Source organism: Rhipicephalus microplus, unplaced genomic scaffold, assembly GCF_043290135.1.
Source record: "Rhipicephalus microplus isolate Deutch F79 unplaced genomic scaffold, USDA_Rmic scaffold_906, whole genome shotgun sequence".
NCBI classification, from domain to species: domain Eukaryota; kingdom Metazoa; phylum Arthropoda; class Arachnida; order Ixodida; family Ixodidae; genus Rhipicephalus; species Rhipicephalus microplus.
The window spans coordinates 15,001-26,712 of record NW_027465459.1 but is presented as its reverse complement, the minus strand read 5'-3'; the positions used below and the strand labels follow the sequence as shown (position 1 = coordinate 26,712).

Here is an 11,712-nt window from a genome sequence, read left to right as displayed (position 1 = left end):
CTTGGCCACTTTTTGGCTGAGCCTGGCTGGCGGCCCACTCACTCGATCGCCATGTCTGTTTGCCACAGTTTTCCGGTGGTGCCGCACCCGGGCTCGCCCCGGCTGACGCAGTTTTCGCGCCGCCCCGGCTGACGCGGTTTCGTGCCGCCCCGGCAGACGCGGTTTTTTGCGCCGCCCCGGCTGACGCGGTTTTTTGCCGCCCGGCTGACGCAGTTCGGACTTGGCACTTTTCGGCTGTGCCTGGCTGGCGGCCCACTCACTCGATCGCCATGTCTGTTTGCCACAGTTTTCCCGGTGGTGCCGCACCCGGGCTCGCCCCGGCAGACGCGTTTTTTTTTTTTTCTTTCGCCCCGGCTGACGCAGTTTTTCGCGCCGCCCCGGCTGACGCGGTTTCGTGCCGCCCCGGCAGACGCGGTTTTTTGCGCCGCCCCGCTGACGCGGTTTTTGCCGCCCCGGCTGACGCAGTTCGGACTTAGCACTTTTTGGCTGAGCCTGGCTGGTGGCCCACTCACTCGATCGCCATGTCTGTTAGCCACAGTTTTCCCGGTGGTGCCGCACCCGGGCTCGCCCCGGCTGACGCAGTTTTCGCGCCGCCCCGGCTGACGCGGTTCGTGCCGCCCCGGCAGGACGCGGTTTTCGCGCCGCCCCGGCTGACGCGGTTTTTGCCGCCCCGGCTGACGCAGTTCGGACTTAGCACTTTTCGGCTGTGCCTGGCTGGCGGCCCACTCACTCGATCGCCATGTCTGTTTGCCACAGTTTTCCCGGTGGTGCCGCACCCGGGCTCGCCCCGGCTGACGCAGTTTTCGCGCCGCCCCGGCTGACGCGGTTTCGTGCCGCCCCGGCAGACGCGGTTTTCGCGCCGCCCCGGCTGACGCGGTTTCGTGCCGCCCCGGCAGACGCGGTTTTTTGCCGCCCCAGCTGACGCAGTTCGGACTTAGCACTTTTTGGCTGAGCCTTGCTGGCGGCCCACTCACTCGATCGCCATGTCTGTTTGCCACAGTTTTCCCGGTGGTGCCGCACCCGGGCTCGCCCCGGCAGACGCGTTTTTTTTTTTCTTTCGCCCCGGCTGACGCAGTTTTCGCGCCGCCCCGGCAGGCAGACGCGGTTTTCGCGCCGCCCCGGCAGACGCGGTTTTTTTGCGCCGCCCCGGCTGACGCGGTTTTTTGCCGCCCCGGCTGACGCAGTTCGGACTTGGCACTTTTTGGCTGAGCCTGGCTGGCGGCCCACTCACTCGATCGCCATGTCTGTTTGCCACAGTTTTCCCGGTGGTGCCGCACCCGGGCTCGCCCCGGCTGACGCAGTTTTCGCGCCGCCCCGGCAGACGCGGTTTCGTGCCGCCCCGGCAGACGCGGTTTTTTGCGCCGCCCCGGCTGACGCGGTTTTTTTGCCGCCCCGGCTGACACGGTTCGGACTTTGCACTTTTCGGCTGTGCCTGGCTGGCGGCCCACTCACTCGATCGCCATGTCTGTTTGCCACAGTTTTCCCGGTGGTGCCGCACCCGGGCTCGCCCCGGCAGACGCGTTTTTTTTTTTTTTTCTTTCGCCCCGGCTGACGCAGTTTTCGCGCCGCCCCGGCTGACGCGGTTTCGTGCCGCCCCGGCAGACGCGGTTTTTTTGCGCCGCCCCGGCTGACGTGGTTTTTGCCGCCCCGGCTGACGCAGTTCGGACTTTGCACTTTTTGGCTGAGCCTGGCTGGCGGCCCACTCACTCGATCGCCATGTCTGTTTGCCACAGTTTTCCCGGTGGTGCCGCACCCGGGCTCGCCCCGGCAGACGCGTTTTTTTTTTTTCCTTCGCCCCGGCAGACGTGGTTCCCCCCCCCCCTCCGTCTTTCTTTTTGTTTTTTTTTTCGCCGCGGCTGAAGTGGATTTTTCGGTGCCTCGACGCCCCGGTAGTCGCGGTTTTTCCGTTTCCGCACGGCCCCGGCTGACGCTGCTCGGTCACAGTCGCCTTTTGTGGTGATTGCAGACTTCTTGAGCGCGGGTGTTTTTTTTTTTTGTTGTTGTTGTTGTTTTATTACGCATTCGCTCCAGCAGACGCTGTTTAGACTTTTTGTTTCCTCTTTTATCCTGCGACGAGGTGACGAGGTTTATTCGGTGCCCCGCCGCCCCGGCTGAAGTGATTTTTCCTGTCCCGTGCCGCCCCGGCTGACGCGGTTGGGACTTCGCGTTTGTTCGGCCGCCACGGGTTTTGGCGCACTCGCTCGGTTGCTTGTTGTTGCCACTTGTTGCGAACCCAGGTTTCTTGAGCGAGCGCGGGCGTTTTTTCTTCCTTTCTTTCTTTGTTCTATGTGTTAGCGAATCGGCCTTTAATATCACACGAGGACTCACAACCAACAATTTTCAGTTTGAAGTGTAAAAAATCTGCAGGTGTTGACGTAACTGACTTGCCCCGTACCCTTGAGTACATCCATGAAGTTCTCGTAGTACTACTAAATCGCATTATTCCAAGTGGAGAAATTCCCATAAACTTGCAAACCTCTACACGAAAATCGGTGCGCGTGATAAAGTTGAAAATTATCGTCCGATATCAAATGTGCCTTCTATAACACAAATTCTAGGAAAAAAAAAAAAAAAAACACTTGTTCGCCGTTTTCTGCGCCGTGACTGGCAGCACTCCGGCGAAGCGAAACGGGGTCGATTCGAGCACGATATCGGCGTCTTTCGACGTGCTCGCCGGCGACCGTCGCACGAGTACGTCGCACGAGCGCGTCTGCCGGGGCGCCGTTTGCGAAGCCGACGCAAAAGTGGGAACCGCCGCTCGGATGATCGCCGCTTTCGGCAGAGTGAGTGTTGGCACTCCGGGGAAGCGAAACAGCGTGAATGCGCCCACGAAATCGGCGTATTTTGAAGTGCCCGCCGGCGACCGTCGCACGAGTACGGTAAACCGCGTCAGCCGGGGCGTAGTTCGGGACGCCGACGAAAAAGTGGGAAGCGCAACTCGGATCTTCGCCGTTTTTGCAGGAGTGAGTGGCGGCCCTCCTGCGAGACCAAGAAGCATCGATTCGTGCACGAATTCGGCGCCTTTCGACGTGATCGCCGGCGACCGTCGCTCGAGTAGGGCAAACCGCGTCTGCCGGGGCGGGCTTCGGGACGCCGATGCGAAAGTGGGAAACGCTGCTCGGATGTTCGCCGTTTTTGGCCGAGTGAGTGCTGGCACACGGGCGAAGCCAAACGGGGCCGATTACGGCACGATATCGGCGTCTTTCGACGTGCCCGCCGGCGACCGTCGCACGAGTACGGTAAACCGCGTCAGCCCGGGCGGAGTTCGGGACGCCGATGCGAAAGTGGAGAACGCCGCTCGGATCTTCGCCGTTTTTGGAGGAGTGAGTGGCGGCACTCCGGAGAAGCCAGGGAGCGCCAATTAGCGCACGATATCGGCGTCTTTCGACGCGCTCGCCGGCGACCGTCGCACGAGTAGGGCAAACCGCGTCTGCCGGGGCGGGGTTTACGACGCCGACGCAAAAGTGGGAACCGCCGCTCGGATGTTGGCCGTTTTTGGCAGAGTGAGTGCTGGCACTCCGGCGACGCGAAAGAGCGCGAATGCGCCCACGAAAGTGGCGTATTTGGACGTGCGTGACGGCGACCGCTGCAGGAGTACGAAAAACCACGTCAGCCGGGGCGAGCGACACACGGCGGTCTGGGTGCTTATCGCTGCTATTATAGGGGCACCCCGGCAGACGCAGAAAAAAAAAAAAAAATTTTCGACCTTCTTTTTTGCTGGTCGAGCTCGGGTAACCCAGGTCGCAATGGGAGCCGCGCACGAAAGCGGCGTCGCGAGACGCGTTCGCGGTCGCTAGTCGCACGAGCTCGGCAACCGCGTCAGCCGGCGCGGAGTTCGGGATGCCGACGGCTAAGTGGGTACCGCTGCTCGGATGTTCGCCGTTTTTGGCCGAGTGAGTGCTGGCACTCCGGTGAAGCCAAGGAGCGCCAATTCGTGCACGATATCGGCGTCTTTCGACGTGCCCGCCGGCCACCGCCGCACGAGTACGGCAAACCGCGTCTGCCGGGGCGGGGTTCGCGACGCGTACGCAATAGTGGGAACCGTCGCTCGGATGTTCGTCGTCTTTGGCCGAGCGAGTGCTGGCACTCCGGCGAAGCGAAACGGGGCCGATTCGGGCACGATATCGGCGTATTTCGACGTGCTCGCCGGCGACCGTCGCACGAGTACGGCAAAGCGCGTCTGCCGGGGCGAGGTTTGCGACGCCGACGAAAAAGTGGGAAGCGCCGCTCGGATCTTCGCCGTTTTTGCAGGAGTGAGTGGCGGCCCTCCTGCGAGACCAAGAAGCATCGACTCGCGCACGATATCGGTGTCTTTCGACGTGCCCGCCGGCCACCGCCGCACGAGTACGGCAAACCGCGTATGCCGGGGCGGGGTTGGCGACGCCGACGCAAAAGTGGGAACCGCCACTAGGATGTTCGCCGTTTTTGGCAGAGTGAGTGCTGGCACTCCGGCGAAGCGAAAGAGCGCGAATGCGCCCACGAAAGTGGCGTGTTTGGACGTGCTTGACGACGACCACCGCAGGAAAACGAAAAACCACGTCAGCCGGGGCGAGCGACCCATGGCGGTCTGGGTGCTTATCGCTGCTATTATAGGGGCACCCCGGCAGACGCAAAAAAAAAAAAAAAATTTTTTTCGACATTCTTTTTTGCTCGTCGACCTCGGGTGACCCAGGTCGCAGTGGGAGCCGCGCACGAAAGCGGCGTCGCGAGACGGCTTCGCGGTCGCTAGTCGCACGAGCTCGGCAACCGCGTCTGCCGGGGCGGAGTTCGGGACGCCGACGGCTAAGTGGGAACCGCCGCTCGGATGTTCGCCGTTTGTGGCCGAGTGAGTGCTGGCACTCCGGCGAAGCCAAACGGGGCCGATTCCGGCACGATATCGGCGTCTTTCTACGTGCTCGCCGGCGACCGTCGCACGAGTACGGCAAAGTGCGTCTGCCGGGGCGGGGTTTGCGACGCGTACGCAATAGTGAGAACCGTCGCTCGGATGTTCGTCGTCTTTCGCCGAGCCAGTGCTGGCAATCCGGCGAAGCCGAACGGAGCCGATTCGGGCACGATATCGGCGTCTTTCCACGTGCTCGCCGGCGACCGTCGCACGAGTACGGTAAACCGCGTCAGCCGGGGCGGAGTTCGGGACGCCGATGCGAAAGTGGGAAGCGCCGCTCGGATCTTCGCCGTTTTTGGAGGAGTCAGTGGCGGCACTCCGGTGAAGCCAAGGTGCGCCAATTCGCGCACGATATCGGCGTCTTTCGACGTGCCCGCCGGCCACCGTCGCACGAGTACGGCAAACCTCGTCTGCCGGGGCGGGGTTTGCGACGCCGACGCAAAAGTGGGAACCGCCGCTCGGATGTTCGCCGTTTTTGGCAGAGTGAGTGCTGGCACTCCGGCGAAGCGAAAGAGCGCGAATGCGCCCACGAAAGTGGCGTGTTTGGACGTGCTTGACGACGACCACCGCAGGAAAACGAAAAACCACGTCAGCCGGGGCGAGCGACCCATGGCGGTCTGGGTGCTTATCGCTGCTATTATAGGGGCACCCCGGCAGACGCAAAAAAAAAAAAATTTTTTTCGACATTCTTTTTTGCTCGTCGACCTCGGGTGACCCAGGTCGCAGTGGGAGCCGCGCACGAAAGCGGCGTCGCGAGACGGCTTCGCGGTCGCTAGTCGCACGAGCTCGGCAACCGCGTCTGCCGGGGCGGAGTTCGGGACGCCGACGGCTAAGTGGGAACCGCCGCTCGGATGTTCGCCGTTTGTGGCCGAGTGAGTGCTGGCACTCCGGCGAAGCCAAACGGGGCCGATTCCGGCACGATATCGGCGTCTTTCTACGTGCTCGCCGGCGACCGTCGCACGAGTACGGCAAAGTGCGTCTGCCGGGGCGGGGTTTGCGACGCGTACGCAATAGTGAGAACCGTCGCTCGGATGTTCGTCGTCTTTCGCCGAGCCAGTGCTGGCACTCCGGCGAAGCCGAACGGAGCCGATTCGGGCACGATATCGGCGTCTTTCCACGTGCTCGCCGGCGACCGTCGCACGAGTACGGTAAACCGCGTCAGCCGGGGCGGAGTTCGGGACGCCGATGCGAAAGTGGGAAGCGCCGCTCGGATCTTCGCCGTTTTTGGAGGAGTCAGTGGCGGCACTCCGGTGAAGCCAAGGTGCGCCAATTCGCGCACGATATCGGCGTCTTTCGACGTGCCCGCCGGCCACCGTCGCACGAGTACGGCAAACCTCGTCTGCCGGGGCGGGGTTTGCGACGCCGACGCAAAAGTGGGAACCGCCGCTCGGATGTTCGCCGTTTTTGGCAGAGTGAGTGCTGGCACTCCGGCGAAGCGAAAGAGCGTGAATGCGCCCACGAAAGTAGCGTATTTGGACGTGCTTGACGGCGACCGCCGCAGGAGTACGAAAAACCACGTCAGCCGGGGCGAGCGACCCACGGCGGTCTGGGTGCTTATCGCTGCTATTATAGGGGCACCCCGGCAGACGCAGAAAGAAAAAAAAAAATGGGGACATGGCGTGCGTCACCGTGCGGCTTCGCAGCGTTGCCGAAGTCGCCGAGCCCTTCGACTGAGCCGAACGGCGGACAGGGAACGTTGGTCGGCCGTTCTAACCTGTCGGTGCCACGCCGAGACGTCGTTAAGGAAAACCGCGTCGTGGGCCTCTACGACGCCGTCGAGTCGTTGTACGTTTGGTGTCCAGCGTGTCGGCGGCGAGTAGCGGACACGTCGTTCACGACTTCGGTCTTTCGCAGTCGACGCGAACTTGCGGAGAGTCGTGGTGCCTCACGTTTTCGGCAGAAACCGCGGCGGAATTTTCCCGTGCGTGCGCGCACGACCTCGGTGCTGTGCCGTCAGCGTAGTGTTGCACAAACTCGTGGCCTACCCAAGGTGCGGTACGTTTGCGGCCGTATCCTCGGTGGGAATTTCGTGAGTAGGGTCGCAAATTCTACGACCTCGGCGGGTTTGAGAGCGACGTAGACTTGTGGCACGCTCAACATGCCACACGTTTCGGGGCACACCCGCGGTGAAATTTTCTCGAGTACGCTCGTATTAGGGCCCAAGGAGGTCTGGGTACTTATCGCTGCTATTATGTGGGGGTTCTCGTGAGCGGCGTACGCGAAAGCGACCGGGTGTCTGATATGCGGCGGGCTTCGGCCTCGTCAAGCGTGTCCTCGGGTCTGCTCCAGGGGAATCCACGGCAGTCGTCTGCAGCCTCATCCGCTTGATGCGTTAGGGGCTGGTTGTCGGACGGTGCCGTTTTACCACGATATCGAGGTGTGTTCCGTGTCGTCCTCGGGCGATTCAGATGCGAAAGCGCCGAAGACGCGGGCGTGACCCGTCGTCTGGCGGCTTTGCAGTCTCGGCTCCGTTGCTAGTTCCGGCCGGTCCACCGACAGTGCAGCGGGCTTGGGCAACCCGCACGGCGCGACCGAGTCGATGCAACGAAAAAGAGCGAGCATGAACGTGCTTCTTGCCGCACGGCTCCCACTCGTCTTTCGGGAAGGTTGTGCCGTAGCGAGCTCGAACGCCGTCATCTCGGAGTGCAAAATAAGCGTGTTGGGGCGCCTGAAGGTGGCCTCCGCCGCACACAGACTGCGTCCGGCCCGCCGAGGGCGAGGACGGACGCGCAGTCGAACGATTACCTGGTTGATCCTGCCAGTAATCATATGCTTGTCTCAAAGATTAAGCCATGCATGTCTAAGTACATGCCGAAATAAGGCGAAACCGCGAATGGCTCATTAAATCAGTTATGGTTCCTTAGATCGTTTCTTCCTACTTGGATAACTGTGGCAATTCTAGAGCTAATACATGCAGTGAGCCTGGAGCCCTTTGGGTAACGGGTGCTTTTATTAGACCAAGATCGATCGGGTTTCGGCCCGTATTGTGTGGTGACTCTGGATAACTTTGTGCTGATCGCATGGCCACGAGCCGGCGACGTTTCTTTCAAGTGTCTGCCTTATCAACTTTCGATGGTAGGTTACTTGCTTACCATGGTTGTTACGGGTAACGGAGAATCAGGGTTCGATTCCGGAGAGGGAGCCTGAGAAACGGCTACCACATCCAAGGAAGGCAGCAGGCGCGCAAATTACCCACTCCCGGCACGGGGAGGTAGTGACGAAAAATAACAATACGGGACTCTTTTGAGGCCCCGTAATTGAAATGAGTACACTCTAAATCCTTTAACGAGGATCAATTGGAGGGCAAGTCTGGTGCCAGCAGCCGCGGTAATTCCAGCTCCAATAGCGTATACTAAAGCTGCTGCGGTTAAAAAGCTCGTAGTTGGATCTCAGTTCCAGACGAGTAGTGCATCTACCCGATGCGACGGCTCGGACTGAACATCATGCCGGTTCTTTCTTGGTGCACTTCATTGTGTGCCTCGAGATGGCCGGTGCTTTTACTTTGAAAAAATTAGAGTGCTCAACGCAGGCGAGTCGCCTGAATAAACTTGCATGGAATAATAGAACAAGACCTCGTTTCTGTTCTGTTGGTTTTTGGAATACGAGGTAATGATTAAGAGGGACGGACGGGGGCATTCGTATTGCGGCGCTAGAGGTGAAATTCTTGGACCGTCGCAAGACGAACTACTGCGAAAGCATTTGCCAAGAATGTTTTCATTGATCAAGAACGAAAGTCAGAGGTTCGAAGGCGATCAGATACCGCCCTAGTTCTGACCATAAACGATGCCAACCAGCGATCCGCCTGAGTTACTCAAATGACTCGGCGGGCAGCTTCCGGGAAACCAAAGTATTTGGGTTCCGGGGGAAGTATGGTTGCAAAGCTGAAACTTAAAGGAATTGACGGAAGGGCACCACCAGGAGTGGAGCCTGCGGCTTAATTTGACTCAACACGGGAAAACTTACCCGGCCCGGACACTGGGAGGATTGACAGATTGAGAGCTCTTTCTTGATTCGGTGGATGGTGGTGCATGGCCGTTCTTAGTTGGTGGAGCGATTTGTCTGGTTAATTCCGATAACGAACGAGACTCTAGCCTATTAAATAGGTGCGGGGTTCCCAGCACCTTACAACCTTCTTAGAGGGACAAGCGGCTCCTAGCCGCACGAAACAGAGCAATAACAGGTCTGTGATGCCCTTAGATGTCCGGGGCCGCACGCGCGCTACACTGAAGGAAGCAGCGTGTCTTTATCCCTGTCTGAAAAGACTGGGTAACCCGTGGAACTTCTTTCGTGATTGGGATAGGGGCTTGCAATTGTTCCCCTTGAACGAGGAATTCCCAGTAAGCGCGAGTCATAAGCTCGCGTTGATTACGTCCCTGCCCTTTGTACACACCGCCCGTCGCTACTACCGATTGAATGATTTAGTGAGGTCTTCGGACCGATGTCCGGCGCGGCCTTTCGGTTGCGCCGGTCTGTTGGAAAGATGACCAAACTTGATCATTTAGAGGAAGTAAAAGTCGTAACAAGGTTTCCGTAGGTGAACCTGCGGAAGGATCATTAACGGATTGTGAAGGGTGAGCGCCTCAGCTGCGTCTGCGCCCGACACTTTCTGCCGCTGACCCCGTTTGGACGCGGGGTCGGCTTTTCCCCACGGGGCTGCCTGAATGTGGAGCGGCACCCCGTGACAAATTGTTGCGCCCAGCGGACGCCAACACCGCGACCTTGGACGGTCGGCCAGGTGGCGGACGCGGGTACAAACGGCGCAACGCACTCATAGGTCGGCTTTCGACCCGCCACTGCACCGTGGCTCGAAGCGCTCGAAATGCGCGACCCGACCGCTGCGGGACCGCCTAGTACTGTAAACAGGAGCGGCGGAGCGCGAACGGCGAGTCGTGGTTACGTCGGTAGAAGGCGAGGCTGCGCGTTCCCGAAACGCCAGCCGAGTGCCCTCCCGACCGTTCGAGCGTGCAAGAACGAGACCCGACAATCGCGCGGCGACTGCCAAGTACGAGAGGAACGGCACAAGCGTCGGCGGTCGGTCAAGGAACTGGCGATGTGACGGGTCCGCTGTGCACCAGTGCATACCGTCCCGCCGTCCGCGGCAAGCGCCTCCGCGTCCTCGGGTGACGGAGGCTGCCGGTCGGTTCTTGCAGGCGAGGGATCTCGCTGGCACCGGTTCGCGTTGACGCGCGGCCGGTCATGGCACGGCGATGCGACGGCCGAGGTGCGCAGTACTCGATGGAGGAACCGCACGCTCCGATGACCGTCCCGCCCTCCGCGGCGTATGCGTACCGACCGTAATGGTTGCAGCAGCGCCGGCCGGCTTTTGAATTCGCCACACGAAACACGGTGCGAGATCGCGGTTAGGGGAGCGTCGACGTTGCCAGGCGTTTTGCTTGCTGCCGAGGGAAAGGCGGCACGGCCACGTCGCGCTCGTCGCGATTAGCGGGTCTGCGCGCTTTGGGAAGGTGCCGCAACGACTTGCCGAAAGAGGAAGCACGGAAGAACGAGGGACTTGGACGTCCCGACAATTGAACGCACTTGCGGCCAGGCCCTTGCTGGCTTCGTTCTTCCGCCTCGAGTAGGCTCGTACGCGGCTCCGGCGCCGAAAGTGGTCCTTGGCACCGACTTCGGTGGACGTGGGAAGTGCCGCGCAAGTACGGCGCGCCTGGCTCCACCTGTTGGCTAAAGTAGGCAGCCGGATCGGCATTTTGGTGTGCGGTGGCAAACCGTGGATGCGAAAAAAGCTTGTGCGATTTCGTGGAACAAAAAGCGGGGGTCCCCCTTTTTATGCGGAGGAGACCGACCCGCCCGCCGTGGTGAACCGCGACGCCACGGTAAAAACGGGAGAGGCTTGTCGATGGGACCGTGCATCCCGCGCTCCACGGAGGCCGGGAGGCGGCCGCCCGAGGAAATGTGTAGCCGTCGAGGCCCGCATCTGCGTGCACTCTTATCCAAATGGGTGTACCGCAGGCATTTTCTGGTTAGGCGGGCCAATGAGAGCGAGCACACAACGATACCTACGGGTCCGGCTTGGAGAACCGGCTTCGACGCCTCCCGAGTATTTATAGAGGGGTGGACCACGAAAGCACTCGCAAGTAGCGGAAGCGAAACGCCGTCCGAAACACACCGTTTGCTCGATTTGCGGCAGCCGAAAAAGGCGCGGCAGAGTTTTGGAGTCCAAGCGTGCGCTGAAAAGCGCCCTTCTTGGCCACTGTTAGGCCGAGTGCCAGAAACGTTTGGTTTTGACTGTACGGAATTGAACAAACACTTTTTCACGACTCTAAGCGGTGGATCACTCGGTTCTCGGGTCGATGAAGAACGCAGCCAGCTGCGAGACTTGGTGTGAATTGCAGGACACACTGAGCACTGATTCTTTGAACGCACATTGCGGCCTTGGGTCTTCCCTTGGCTTCGTCTGTCTGAGGGTCGGATCACATATCAAGAGAGCCTTCGGCGCACAAGGGAACGTGAGCCGTCGACTCGTTTTGACCGCGTCGGCAACACGGACAGCACGCTGAACACCTCACAGCGAGCGCCAACAGCGGCCACTCAAGGGCGAGACGGTGGCGACCGTCGTGCCAGAGCCCAACCGAAACGGGGGCGACCGACTGCATTGAGGATGTGGCACCTCGTTGAGACCGCCGCAGGACTTCGAGTCGGAAGGAAGCCTGCAGGGAAAGTGCGGTCGAGGTTGCGTACTCCTCTCTGCGACCGGGCGCGCAAGAGCTGCGAGAGCCACGGACGCGCAACTTTAACGCACGGTAAACACGAGGAGCGAAAGCCGGCCAGCAAAGCTTCTCCAGCCGTGCGCAAAGTGCGCGAGATCGCAG

General features: G+C 60.5%; 2 non-coding genes across 2 annotated transcripts; both read left to right on the top strand.

Moving 5' to 3' along the window:
- Positions 1 to 7,624: 7,624 nt before the first annotated feature.
- On the top strand, positions 7,625 to 9,439 carry LOC142795842 (small subunit ribosomal RNA). The gene has a single exon (XR_012893350.1). It is a non-coding gene; the product is annotated as a small subunit ribosomal RNA (ribosomal RNA).
- A 1,719-nt stretch (positions 9,440 to 11,158) lies between these two features.
- On the top strand, positions 11,159 to 11,311 carry LOC142795841 (5.8S ribosomal RNA). Its single transcript, XR_012893349.1, has one exon. It is a non-coding gene; the product is annotated as a 5.8S ribosomal RNA (ribosomal RNA).
- The last annotated feature ends 401 nt before the right edge of the window (positions 11,312 to 11,712 follow it).